This window comes from Lynx canadensis, chromosome A3 (assembly GCF_007474595.2).
Source record: "Lynx canadensis isolate LIC74 chromosome A3, mLynCan4.pri.v2, whole genome shotgun sequence".
In the NCBI taxonomy this organism is placed as follows: Eukaryota; Metazoa; Chordata; class Mammalia; order Carnivora; family Felidae; genus Lynx; species Lynx canadensis.
Genome location: NC_044305.1, coordinates 58648153 through 58663261, shown reverse-complemented (window position 1 = coordinate 58663261; position 15109 = coordinate 58648153). Strand labels below are relative to the sequence as shown.

The 15109-nt window shown below is 44.3% G+C and overlaps 1 long non-coding RNA gene across 1 annotated transcript; it reads left to right on the top strand.

Moving 5' to 3' along the window:
- The first annotated feature begins 966 nt into the window (after positions 1–966).
- Positions 967–9183, top strand: LOC116738003. The gene is made up of 3 exons (XR_004343471.1): positions 967–977; positions 7899–7902; positions 9100–9183. It is a non-coding gene; the product is annotated as an uncharacterized LOC116738003 (long non-coding RNA).
- The last annotated feature ends 5926 nt before the right edge of the window (positions 9184–15109 follow it).

The following is a 15109-nucleotide window of genomic DNA, read 5'->3' as shown; positions in this document are numbered from 1 at the left end:
TCCCTCCCTCTCTAACCTTATTTTTTCCTTTCCCTCCCCCATGGTCTGCTGGTAAGTTTCTCAGGATCCACATAAGAGTGAAAACATATGGTATCTGTCTTTCTCTGTATGACTTATTTCACTTAGCATAACACTGTCCATTCGACGTCAAGTGATAAGGAATGTCTCACTAGCAAATTGTTTTTTTGTGAGCCTATGTTTACCTGCCTGAATCAATAATCATATTGCCACAGATGTAAAGTTTCGTTAGACATGCTTTAGATAACTATAAAAAGTCATAAAAGATAATTTACTAATTTTTAAGTTATCTTCTCTTCACCTATACCTGAACTTAAAATAAACCTCCTGCGTATTTTTTTCTTTTTCTGGAGTATGCTAATACTTGCATCCTTTTATTCACTAAAATCTTTGGTATGATTTCCAACATTTGACACCCCCCCCCTTTGCTCTCTTCACTATGCTTGAGCACTAATAAAATTTTCCATGGGGCACTTGGGTGGCTCAATCAGTTAAGCGTCCGACTTCAGCTCAGATCATGATCTCATGGTCTGTGAGTTCGAGCCCCGTGTCAGGCTCTTTGCTAACAGCTCAGAGCCTGGAGCCTGCTTTCGATTCTGTGTCTACCTCTCTCTCACCTCTCTCCTGCGCTCTCTGTCTCTCTCTCTCTCTCAAAAATAAATAAACATTTTTAAAAAATCTTCCTGCTATTTTGTTGTGGGCTGGATGGCCTTCCCTAAAAAGATATGTGGAAGCCCTAACCCCCAGTACCTGTGAATGTGACCTTATTTGGAAGGAGGGTCTTTGCAGTTGTAATCAAGTTGAAATGAGGTCATGCTGGATTAGGATGGGCCTAATCCAGCAACTGGTGTCTTTATAAGAGAAGAGAGTTATTTGGACACAGAGACACTGGGGGGAATGCCAGACGACAGCAGAGGCAGAAATTGGACTGATGCTTCTACAAACAAAAAAAAGCTCCAGTGATTGCTGGCTGCCACCAGAAGCTGGAAGAAGAAAGGGTGGGGGGGATTCTCTGCCAGAGCCATCAGAGGGAGCATTGCTGACGCCTTGATTGGACCTTGGGCTTCCAGAACTTTGAGAGAATAGATTTCTGTGGCTTTAGGACACCCCAGTTTGTGGCAACTTATTATAACAGCTCTAGGAAACTAATTATTAAGTAATAAACTAACCTAATGTACAATACAAAGAGTTCTCAAATACTTGACCACACCTTGCCCCAGCTCTCCAAATCCTGCCTGATTTTCCAGACTCAGCACAGTACCTACCATTTTCCTGACAGTTGTCCAAGTTGGCCTTGTATTCTGGAGAAGCAGGGATTCATCAGCTTGCATCATTCCCTAGATACCTAAAACATAGATGAGAATGGTGATCTCAAGCTTGTGCTGCCTTTTCTCGGCAGTGGGGAGAGATTTACCCTCCTTTTGACCGCCATCAGGGGGCGGGGACCATGCCCCAGGGCCAGGAAAGTGGCATTTTGCACAGGGCATGGGACCTTAAGGTGGCCCTTCCTTTTGACCTGCTTCCCCCTGGTGCCCTCAGAGCCTGTGGTTGTATTGTCCCTCACTCCCATGGCACAATGCAGTGGCTTTGTCACAAGTCCACAGAGAACCGGCATGGAGTGGAAGGCAGGGGAGAATCCTTGCAGAAGGGTCGGGGGTGGGGAGGGTGGCACAGGGAAGCTGGCGCCGCTGGACGCAGGGATGTAGGAGTGCAGCAGGCCATGCAGGAAGTGGGCCAGGAAGGGGTGCTGTGTGCTATGTCAGGCTGATGACTGAGGAACAGTGAACTCCTGGTAATTGTAGAGGAGAAGACTCTGCATCTCACACTGTTTGCACTGTTTTTCTCTCCCTCCCATTAATACAATCTACTTCTGGCCTGAAACCATCATTATTGAAATAAAGAGTGCTGGGATGCAGAGCAGAAAAAATGAGCTTAAGTCTAACTACTCTGAGCTTTAGACATTCTCACTAGAAAATGATCATCGACTTGCTCTTTGTGCCTCCAGAAACTGTGCAGGCAAAACCAGGCACTGCAGGTGAAAAGTGCTTTGTAGGTGTGGGAGGATATACAAGGGTTAGTTGTGAGCTGTTATCATCATTGTTGCCCATCCGTTAATTAGTAGAAGCTCCTCAAAGGCAGGAATAGTTTGCAATGGGCTTGGTGCAGGGGCCAGTGCTGTGTTCTGCGTGTTGCTGGCACTCAATACACAAGATGCTGCTGCACAAATGAATGAATTTTGCTCAAGGATCAACTTCCTGAACTCCCACTGCACAGCCTCTCACCATGCCTGCCAACTGGATCTTCTCTTGCTGCCCTTGGCCTCTCTGCTTAGGACCTGGCCCTTCTCAGGAACCTTGGCCCCTGGCTGAAGTCTGGCCATCTGAGGACAGCAACATGGGATGTAGATCCACCAGGGGCCACCTGCTCACTAAAGGACTTTGGGCAAGCCACGCCATCACCTTCTTCATTTTATCCACCCATTCCATGAAGAGACAGACAGAAATGCCAGCCCAGGGTGAGGGCTGGTGGAGGCAATGTCAGGGGATATTCATTCTTCCAGACAGATGCTTTGTAGTGTCTGACCTCGTCGTGGACCAATCAGTGTTTTCTAGTTCCCTGGAGCGTCAACTCTCTACAGGCATCTTGCCAATTGGCCCCATGTGGCAAATAAAAAGCATGTGTGCAATCCTGGCCTGATTCTTCCAGCTACCCTGGCTTTGTTAAGGAAGAACAATGGGATAACGATGCGGATTTGTAAGATCTCAATTGAAAACTGCAACATCCTACCAGACACGCACTGTAGTTGAATTAACACATATATGTTCATGTAAAAATTAATAAAATATGCATGATCCCTTCACACAGACACACATAGACACACACAGACACACACACAGACACACAGATGCACACACACACACACACACACACACATCCCTTACCTCAGTATCAAACCTCCCACCTGCATCCACTCTTGTTCATCTTTATGCCAAGAGAATACAATATGTGGGAATAGAACCTCCTACTCAACCGTCACAAGACCAAAGTTGGGCTCTAAGCTCCTGTGTTACTTTAAACAAGTCACTATACCTCTCTGAACTTCAGTTTCCACCTGTAAATTCCATCTATAAATCTATGACTGTCCATCTACACACTGATGGTAATTAGACCTAGCTCACAGGATGGTTATATATGTATCACAGATGCAGAAGCATAGTAAAAATAAATCATCACTATCATTTTCCTCTTTCAACATATCTATAATTATCTTCAAACCTGATGATTTTTTTAAAACCTGGTGATTGTTATGAAAGCCAAATAAGGTAAGTAAAGAAACTACGAAAGAAATAGCTATGCTATCACAAGATGGCTCTCTCAAGCTCCACATGGAAATAAACAAGATGGTCTTTCCATCCTACTTCAGACCTTGAGGAGGTTCAGACGAGCCTCCAGCTTTGAATAGAAGTAGCTGCTACCTCCCCAGGGCCAAGACCACCCAGAAGAAGACCTGGGAACAGGGGAGGAGGAGAAGATGAAAAGAAAGGCACTCCAGAAACCTCTGGATCCCTTGAGAGGGGGAGAAGAGCCCTCTCCAGACAGAAGACCCTACGGGCAAGGCTGTCCTCTGACCTCCCTCCAGCACTGCTCATGAGGGACGCTGGGTGGCTAGGTAGATGCTGTGCTAGCTAGACGCCTTCAGGATGCCATGACCACTGGCCGATCCCGCCTTCTCCACCAACCAGTTCATACTGAGCTCTCTAAACCAGGGTCTGTGTGCTGCCAAACAGCGGAAAGTTGTTTCATTTGGCTCATCCCCCTTTCCCACCCACCTTCCCCATGGTGTGCTGGTCTGTTTCACATGTGGTAGTTATTATGGGTTGACTTCCTCAACCTCCAGTCCTCCCTATTCTGATGCGTCTTCCCACAGGGAAGGAGCTGGAAAACCACAGTTGACATGTCCCACACTTCTTGGCAGCTCGGCTTCAGGATGAGACTTGGTACCTACACATCAGATGGAGATACGGACGACTCTGATTCTGAATGGAGTTACCCAGGGAAAGGGTATGCCTACCTGCAAAGTGCCACATGAGGCCCAGGTGCCATGACCCTAACTGAGGTGGCATCTTCCTGGTCAGGGGAAAGGCATCAGCCTCCTCAGCAGCCTGACTCTGCAGGATGATTTTGGACATTGTTCTCCTGAGATTATTATATAGCCTTTCTTCGTCTGTCCCTGAATTCTGAAGGCAAGCTACATCCCTATGGAAATATCATTCTGCTTAGACAGAGTAGATTCTGTTGTCTACAACTGAGAGCCTGGACCAACGCAGTCAGTTACATTTTGCCATTCCCCGAGAGAAAAACACACCCTTAAGTGTGCCAGGGAAGCTCTTGCTTAAAGAGATATCCTAGGAATGTTTCTGTGAAGCAGTTTTCTTATAACCTGGCATCAGCAGGTTGATACATTCTGATATGTCCAGTGCCCAGTGTAAATAAATATAACCAAGCCTTCAAAAAAAAAAAAAAGCATCATTTTGCCTCAGCCCTCAAGCCCTCCATAGTTTAATTGACAGAGGCAGGTAGGAAAGAAAAAGATCAACAAAGGGAAGGGTTGCACAAAAATGGCATCTGAAAAGGCTGGTTTTCATTTACCTCTTACTTCAGGTAGTCATTCAGGCTTGACACGCATACATTCACTGCCTTTTACGAACGAAAACTCACAGTTCTAATGGGGAGGAGGTGGCAAATCATTTCACTCTCTTGTGTCAAACATCATCCGCATTTGGGTTATTTCCAGAGCTAATACCATTCTTAGGATCATCTACATGATTTCTATTAGGTTCATAAATATAACTTCTGTGAATACCACCCACAGTGGGGGGAAAAAACAAGTGATATTAAATAATTTTTGGTAAGATTCTTCTCTGATATTTTTAGGAAAAGACATTTTGAATTTTTAAGTTGTGTGAGACAGCCTGTTGTCGGGCAGGGAAGAGAGCCTGTTTGCATGAGAGTCATCTCTGCATGGAAAACAGGGTTCTATCCCGGGCCTGGCTGCGTCTACCCTGGCAACGCTGACGCACAGAATGTTATTGGAATTGGAAAAGGTAACTTGGGGAAACTCAGTGCTGGCGTGTCTGAACCACGAGAACGACATGCTCATTAGGGCGCCTTTGCACCCATTCCCTACGTTCCTCGTGAACCCGAAGCCATGTACAAAAGATGAGGCAAACCGTGGGGTTGGGGAAAGAGACATGTCTTTTCAATATGAAGGAAGAAAAAGGAAATAATGACTTCCTCTCTGAAAACTTAAACTGGTCTTATGGATTGAAAACTGGATGAAATTCTGCTTACCATTAGGAATTTTAATATTAAAAATTGCCAAACCACTAACAATCATAACAGAAAATTACCATATGGAAAAGTTATCAACATGTCCTTTGGAAGGAAGCAGAAAATCACTGCAATGTTTTTAAGTATCAAAAAAAATCCATTAAACATGTTTCTGGGCATTTTTCCTCCCCTTGGGGTGAGAACAGCATTCCCATTAACAGCAGAGTGAACTATCATGTTCTCAGAAGTAGCAATGGGCTAATTGCAGATGAAGGACATAAATTCTGCTCAAGAGCCCGGGCACGGCTCCCACACCCTCACAGGGGCCCGCTTCTTTGGTTCAGGCACTCAGATGGAAGCAGTACTTTTTTCTTCCGGAAGCCCTAGCGGGAAGCCAAGGCCCCACACATGAAGGGTCTGGATAACTCTTATTTTCCAGCCATTACTGCAACCTCCTCCTTGATCCGACTGTGAGGGAGTAAGAGGTGCAGGCAGTTGTGGGGTGTGTGTCGGGATTTAAGTCAAACTTTATTTTTTTTTAATTGGCCTTTTCTTCTCTTTCTATGACTACAGCACACTGCAGATTGCTTTGATCGATCTTTGCAACTATCATAGGTTGAGAGTCCAGGTGTGATAGTTACTAATTGCTTCATGGGACATCAGTCAGAAGACAGACACCGGCTGTGATGACGGGCCAGGTGAGGAAGGTCCACACCCCACCTCCACCATCCACCCAGTATCCAGTGCCCAGAGAACAGGCAGGTGTTCCGGGTTCTCGGCAGGGATGTGGCCACGATGGCCAGCGGCAGCTGCTCTGCTCCTCTCGATCCTTGCATGAGTCTACATTTCAGTTGTATTGAAAAGAAAGTGTGCAAAATTCCCTGTTCTTTACCCCACAGGGCCCTGGGGAGGGTGGTGGCTCAGAGAGAGGGTTGTGGGGCAAATCCGGGGACAGAGACAGGAGGTGTGATAGTGGGGTTTCCAAGTGGAAAAGCTCTCCAGCTGGTAGCTCCAAGTGGATAGAAGGTAACTGACATCTGGTGGCAAAGTAGTCCTGTCCCAACAGTGAGTGTCCCAACCATAGGTACTAGCTGGGGGCTGCTGTGCTTGGAGCCCAGAACAAAGCCTGAGCCGCAGTTCACCCAACAACACCTCTTCCCAGGGCCGGGAACCCCTGTCTTCCCTGCAGCCCACACAAAACTCTGATGTTCTAGGTCATTGATTCCTTAGTCACAGTGCACTGAGGATTCTCTGAGCTGAATACAGGCTGCTTTTTGCCCTTTCTTTCTTCTGGTGAGGCTTCAGATTCCATTTTATGAAAAAAAGGAAGGGGAGGGAGAGGCAAAGGAAGGAGACAGTTGGGAAGGAAAATGCCCAGAACTAGGTTGCCCATGATTGCTTCAGATGAAAGAGCAGTCTTGTTTTTTGAGATCAGGGGATCAAAACTGTGCCTATATCAAAAACAAAAACAAACAAATAACAAAAACAAAAGAAAGAAGAAAAAGAAAACATTTGTTGCTGTTATGAGGATATTAAACACACATCCCTCAGGTTCCTGGGTGGCTCAGTCAGTTAAGTATCTGACTTCAGCTCAAGTCATGATCTCCTGGTTTTCGGAGTTCGAGCCCTGCATCGGGCTCCATACTGACCGTGCTGAGCCTGTTGGGATTCTCTCTCTCCCCTCACCTCTCTGCTCTTCCCCTAACCCCGTCAAAATGAATAAAATAAACTTTGACAAAAAAACACAAACAAAACCACACATCCCCAGATGAACCACTGTCTTCTGGGATCGGAGCCAGAAGCCAAGGGCCCTTCTCAGAGCTCTTCTTGATGCCTTACTCAGGAGAAACGTCCAAGCAGACTCCCTGCTCCCCCTCTCCACCAGCACCTGTCCCCTGCCTTACCATCAGGCTAAGTCACCTGTGCACACTCAGTGGGGGACCAGCAGTGACTCCTCTGGTCCCATCACTTCTGAGCAGATGGAGGAATTCACATCTTTCTGCCCACAGCAATCTGAGGAGATTGCCACAAAGAATTCAAGGAAACTAAAAGAAGGTGTTCAGCATGAGTTTTAAAACGCGTGTGCAACACCCACTAGGATAGCTATTTAAAAAAAAAACGGAAATAATAAACGTTGATGAGGATGTGGAGAAATTAGAGCCCTTGTGCGCTGCTGGTGGGAATGTAAAATGGAAAAACAGTATGGAGGCTCCTCAAAACGCTAACCATAGAATTGCCATATGATCCAGCAATTACATTTCTGGGTATATACTCAAAAGAAGTGAAAACAATTCACAAAGAGAGACTTGTACATCCGTGTTCATAGTAGCATTATTCACAACAGCCAAAAGGTGAAAGCAACCCGTGTCCATCGATGGATGAATGGATAAATACAATATGGTCTAACCATACACTGGAATATTATTCAGCTCTAAAAAATAATGCATTTCTGACACGTGCTGCAACTTGGATGAACCATGAAGACATTACATTAAGTGAAATAAACTAGTCATAAAGGACAAATACTGTGATATATGAGATTAGTCTAGAATTGTCAGATCATAGAGACAGAAAGTAGACTGGAGGGGTGCCAGGGCCTTGGGGCAGGAGGAATGAGGAGCTGTTCAATTTGGGAGATGGAAAAAGTTCTGGAGATGGATGGTGCTGATGGTGAACTGTATACTTAAAGATGGTTAAAGGGTACATATATATATGTATGCACTGCCTAAGCCCTTTGCATTTGGATTTGGGCAGTAGGAAATCTTTAGCTGGGTCACGACCAGGAGGAATGGAAGAATACAGGAAGCCAGAAGCCTGCAACCCGTCCTAAAGGACCGCCGCATGCCCCCCGCACAGAGAGGAAAGGAAGAGAGCCTCTCCATCCTCCTTTTTACAGACTCAGAGAAGTTAAGTCACCTGCCCATGTGAGCTAGGAACTAAGTAGTGTATGGTGACTGTAGGACCTGAGCCAGGTTGGCCTGCTTCTGAAGCTCTTGATCCTGCCACAAGCTATACTGTCCCTCCTGCAAAATATATCAGCCCCTGTTGAATCTTCTTGGCAAAAGGTATCCACTCCCACCATCTGCATCATCCCCCTAAGGGATTCCTGAGTTCAAGTGGAGCATAGTCTGTGTGACTACAGGCCCCACGTTTGGCAGTACACAACCTGCACAGCTGAATGCCACAGCTCTCGTTAACATTTTATGTTACTTAAAGAAAGGTAATACAATAGTTCACTAACATATTAACAGGATTCCTTTACTGCAGATACTTCTCTGGTAGAAAACAGGTCCTGTTTTAAGTGGCTAAGACATATGACAGACAGGATTGGGTGACAAAGGTCAGGAGGAAGGTTTGAGGAGATGCCCAAACAAGCAATGCCACTGTGTGTGTCTACACAGATGTGCTGTTCAGTAATGGAATGCTCCCTGGCATCCACACCTCATTTATATTTGACATGAAATGCCCTGAGTGGCCCCTTTGCCCTACCTGCACCTTCCACTTGCTTTTCATTTGCTCAATAATAAATGCAGAATTTAATTACTGCTTCAGGGATTTCTCAGTTCATTTCATTTTGATTTCAACACAATTTCCAAAAGTTCACAGGATGCCTCTCCCAAAGTCCTAACGTTACCAAATCTGCACGTATACAGCCTCTATGATGCCAAATGATCCTAGTGGTGACCTCCATGGAACCAGACATGAAGGGGACATGGCTGGACCACAGCTCCTCTTAAAAGAAAAACTGAGGGGCCGCCTGGGTTGCGCAGTCCGGTTAGCGATCCGACTTCAGACCAGGTCACGATTCTCGCGGTCCGTGAGATTCGAGCCCGCGTCAGGGGGGGGGGGGGGGGGGGGGGGGGGGGCTCTGGGCTGATGGCTCAGAGCCTGGAGCCTTTTCCGATTCTGTAGTCAGCCCACTCTCCTACTCTGCCCCTCCCCCGACTTCATGCTCTGCTCTCTCTGTCACCAAAAATAAATAAAAACGTTGAAAAAAAAATTAAAAAAAAAAAAAAAAAGAAAAGAAAATGAAACTTCCTCCCTGGAGACAAAGGGGACAGGTGCCGTGTGGAGGTTCATGGGCTGGGAGGATCAGGTGGGCTGATGCTACCAAACCCCCCAACCCACAGGGGCACTAGAAGGAGAATGGAATGAGGAGTCTACGGTGGGAACGTTGCCCCTGAGGCAATCGGGGACCAGGGGGGAGGCTAAGCATGGTACATCTCTTGACACCTTCTGGTCGACTGCATACACTGGGAATATCACTTAGCTCCCTGAGCCAGTTCCCCCCTCATCAACAAAACGGGGCAATAGGTGCCTCAGGAGGTTGTTCAGTGAGCATTCCATGAGAATATAACTCTGGCACATAGTAAGAACTCTGTAGTTCTTAACAATGAGCTCCAGGTCCTCCTTCATACAACCATAATCATGTGAGTAGTATTCACGGCTGAGTACCGACTGCTGTGCTACAGAGGAGTACAGCCCATGACACATCTGCCCCTGAGAATACTAGAAGAGGGTGTGTGAAACTGAACCAACTCCAGAAACCTCAGCTCGGTATCTGGGATACAAAATGTAAGCTCTGGTCCACTCAGAAGCCCCCGAGGAGGACATTGATTTTTTTTTTTTTCACTCTTCTTCCAACATGGCATTGACTTATACACCAAATGTCCTTTCTGCTAAACTGGTTCATGAAAGCTAGAACAGTCAGTACTTATTTTTTTAAAGGAAGTTGTTAAGTAAAATACTTCACTCCAGGCACACAGTATAGCTACACCCCACAGCACATGCAGGTTTAATTTAAGGCAACGACATTTAAGTCTAAGGTGCAGCAGGGAAAGGCTGTGAATTTTGCATGTGTTGGATGCCATTCTCTCACTGCTTAATTAAGGACGCAGGAAGTTCCTTTGCCAAGTAGGCAATGGGTATATAAGGCTGGAGCTAGCCAGTCATTGGTCGATGGGGTGGATGGGACTCCGAGCCATTGAGGCTGTGTGGTAGTCAGAGGGGGACATGGAGACCCAGCTGTCCAAGCAGAGTTGGTTTTTGTTCCTACTTCCCAAATAATCTTAAGTTGATACAACAACTTTAAAATACTAGTCCATAAAAATTGAAGTAAGAATATATTCAATTATATGTATAAAATAATATGTCCATAAAATATACATAAGCATATACAGATACATATATGTGTGGGTAGATATAGATGATAGATGATAGATTAGATTAGATAGATAGATAGATAGATAGATGATAGATAGGAAAGGGAGAGAGAGAAAGGAAGAGAGACATAGACAACAAAGAACAGTGAGGATGGAAAGATCACTTCTGGCAGAAGGGTGCAGAGGCAACTTCTTGGAAGTGGTAGCAGATGAGCAAGGCCTTGGGGGACCAGAAGAATTTGAGCAGACAGAGCAGGAAGAGAAAAGCAAAAGCAAAAAACTGATGTTGGGATAGCATAAGTCACATACAAGGAATGCACTGTAGGAGTAATGGAAAATAGACCAGAAAGCTAGGTTATGGTCAGATTAAGATGGATCCTGAGGACGCCAAGGAGTGTGGATTTGGTTTGGCAACCACTGGAAAAACTCCTATGTTGAGACCAGGGTGGTTATAGAGTCAGAGCCATATGATAGCACAGCTCCTGGCAGGGTTTCTAATCACTTTCAAGGAGTCATGGGGGAGCAGCAGGGAGGTGAGGGGCGTTTGAGGGGCTGAGGACAGTGGCTGTTTACCAATTAGCATAGAAATATTTTAGTACATCAATCACTGGTCTAGCTGTACCAGTGTTCGCTGGCTCAATACTGGGCCTGTCAGTGGGCTCTCTAAACCCACTCCCTTTGGCATATGTTTCATATGGTCAAGATGACCTGTTTCATTAATGAATGAAATTTCCAGGTCCTTGGGTTTCATCTTCTTTTGTACAACTCTTTTGTGAAATATCTTTAATGAACTTCATAGCAGGGAGTTGTGAAGTCCTTCCTTAGGCTGCTACACTGCCTTCTTTTTCTTCCACAGTTCATATCCTGGGATTGTGTATGGCCAGTTAGAATGCTGGTGACCATTCCTAGTTAGGGCTGAACTACAGAAGAGAGAGACCATGGAATGGGAAGGAAGAAATGAGTGAAAGCAACATTAGGAAGCAAGGATCCAATAGGATTCAGTTACTGAATGGCAAGGGTGAGAGAGAGAGAGCAGGGGGGAGAGAGAGACAGAGAGAGAGAGAGAGAGCGAGCATTTCAAGGCAGAGTTCAGCTATTAAGCTCAGGTAACTGGAAAAAAAAAAAGTAGCAGCATTAATAGCACTAGGAAAGATGGGAGAATGAGCTGGGGTGGCGGGAAAGGAAAAGGAAAAATCAAATTCATTTTAAACAAGTTAAGTTGGAGGACTCCAAATGGAAATATCAGCAGGCAGTTGGGAATGTGGAAGACAGCCGGGAGGAGCTGTCAGAACCAGAGATAAAGATTTGAAAGATGTTACACTGAGAACCACAGGACTGAAATTGTGCAGAAAGAAGGAGATGAGCAAGAAGCTCAAGATAGAAACTTGGGGACCTGCTTGCTTACCGGGTGGCAGCAGGAAGAAGTGAAGGAAGATGGAAGGGGGAAGGGCATGGTGTGGAGGGGAGGTAGGTCAGGGCCTTGGCATGAAAGAAGCATGATGCTGAATGAACAAATGAAATGAATGAATGAATGAGGCACCAAGAGGGAAGAACTGGACAGATACAGTAATGGGCTTAATGGGCTTTTTTCCCCATTTTAAAAAAATTTTATTCAGATGTAACTCACATATAATTAACCCATTGGTAGTACACAATTCAATGGTTTCTAGTATATTGACAGAGTTATATAGTCATCACCACAACCAATTTTAGAGCATTTCATCACTCCAAAAAACCCTATACTATTTATCTATCATATCTCAAACTGCCATGCCCCTTACTGTAGGCAACTATAATCTACTTTCTGTCTCTATAGATTTACCTCCTCTGGACTTTCATATAAATGAAATCTCAGTTATTGGTCTTTTCTAACTGCCTTCTTGCATTAGCATAATGTTTTCAAAGTCCAACCATGTTGTAGCATTTACTAATAGTTCATGCCTTGTTGTGGCCAAATAATATTCCATTGTATGCATATGCCACATTTTTGTGTAGTTCATTCATCAGTTGATGGACATTTGTGTTGTTCCCAATTTTGGCTCTTATGAATCATGCTACTATAAACATTCATGTACAAGTTTTCGTGTGCACATTTGTTTTCATTTCTCTTGGGTATATACTTAGCAGTGAAATTGCTGGATTGAATGGTAACACTATTTTTAACTTTTTTAAGGAACTGCTAGTCTGTTTTTCAAAATGATTGCACCATTTTATATTCCCACCCACCCCCAGTGTATGAGGGTTCTAATTTTTCCACATCCTCACCAACACTTGTTATTTTTTTTTTTTGTTTGGCTTTTATTTTTTTTTAAATAATAGCCAACCTAGTGAATGTGATGAGGTATCTCATTGTGGCTCTAATTTGCATTTTCTTAATGACTCCTTATGTTGAGTATCTTTTCATGTATTTATTGGCCATGCATACATCTTATTCAGAGAAGAATCTATTCAGATCCTTTGACTGTTTTTTAAATTGTGTTACTTTTCTTTTCTAATTGGGTTGTAAGAATTCTTTGTGTATTCCGGATATAAGGCCCTTACCAAATATAAGACTTGCAAATATCTTCTCCCATTCTGTGGGTTGTCTTTTCACTTTCTTGATGGTGTCATAGCAAGTTTTTACTTTTGATAAAGTCCAGTTTATCTATTTTTCCCTTTTCATTGTTTGCCCTTTTGGTGTCATATTTAAGAATCCTTTGCCAAATCCAATGTCATGAAGATTTACCCCTATGCTTTCTTCTAAGAATTTTGTAGTTTTTTTTAAAATTAATGTTTATTTGTTTTTGAGAGAGAGAGAGAGAGAGAGAGAGAGAGAGAGAGAGGATGAGGCAGAGAGAGAGGAAGACATAGAATCCGAAGCAAGCTCCAGGCTCCGAGCTGTCAACACAGAGCCCGACATGGTGCTCAAACTCATAAACCGTGAGATCATGACCTGGGCCAAAGTTGGACACTTAACTGACTGAGCCACCCAGGCACCCCGAGTTTTTTAGTTTTAATTTTTATGTTCATGCATTTGATCCATTTTGAATTAATATTTTATATAGTGTGAGGTAGGGGTCCAATTTTACCATCATGTGTGTTGATATCCCATTGTCCCAGTACCATCAGCTGAAGTCTGTTCTTTCCCATTGAATTGTCTTGGGTATCCTCCTCCAAATCAATTGGCCATAAATTTGAGGGTTTATTTATAAGCTCTCAATTCTGTTTTCTTAATGCTTGCCATCCATGCACTATTCAAATATTGTTATTTATTTGTTTAAATGCTTTTTTTTTATTTTTAAGTTATTTATTTTTTTGAGAGAGAGAGAGAGAGATAGAGCATGTGCACAAGCAAGCAGGGGAGGGGCAGAGAGACAGGGAGAGAGAGAATCCCAAGCAGGCTCTGCACTGTCAGCATGGAACCCGATTCAGGGTTCGAACTCACGAAATGTGAGACCATGACCTGAGCTGAAGTCGAGTCAGATGCTTAACTAACTGAGCCACCTGGGTGCCCCTAATATTTTTATTTTTATGTTAAAGTATAAATGTCTTCTTCTTGACTTGTTGATCCGGGCCAGTGTCATTTCCCTTAGACAACTAGCTACCCTGCATCCAAACAATGCCTGCCAACCTCGTACAGTGGCCTTTTAACTTAATGTCCCTCCCTGCCAGCTTCCTCTTATCTGAAGGCCACACTTAAGCGTACTGGCTCCCCACAAACTGAAGTCACCAGGTTTTGGCTCAGCGCTATGATTTACACTTGGCCAAACCGGACTCGTGAAGAGCTAAATGAGAACTAGGTAAAAGATAGGAGGATAATATTTTACAGCAGCTCATTTTCCATGGAGCAGGGCAAGTGGGGAAGGAGAGAAGGAGACAGGAGAGAGCAGAAAGGACTAGAAGGTGCTGAGAGAAAGGGAAGGAATAAAGGAAAGTACAACAGGGTGAAGAATTGAGGAAGGGAGCTTATTAAAACTCTTAGCAATCACTTGGTTGAGTGTGCCCATAAGCCAGCATAAGTGCAGAGTGGCCAAAGTGTAGGTTTGGGCAGCAGAGAGACTTATGTCTCCATCCTGGCTCTGTAGGTCAGGGGAACCCACATTGAGAATCACTTGTCCGAATTTTTAAGGGTCAAGAAAACAAAATGTCACCCATTGGCATCTTAAATTCTCAAGTGAAAAGCCTTCAAATAAAGGCTCTGTGACTCAGTCATCCCCAACATAGACACTGTGCACCATTTGAACCTCACTAATATCATCAAAAAGAAAAGTGACTTTAATTATAAATTTCTGGAATGTAAAATACAATCCAGCCCAGTCACCATTATGAAAGCATCTTTCACCTTAAGGTAACCCCTCATTTGCTTCAAAACAAAGAAATCTAGAGTGACATGTAGTAGCACATGCATGCTAAAAACATCGAGTGAGGTTGTCCGTATTACAGAATCATGTTCACTGTCAATGCCAGTGTTACGCTGGAGTCACTGAGAAAAGCTTCTTTATCACCAAACCCTCACAGGAAAGCATACTAATAAAATAATGCTTGCCCATACGAGGAAATTCATAATCTGTTGCCTTCTTGGGAGGGGCTATAAATAGCTCCTTGTAGAACATTTTTCC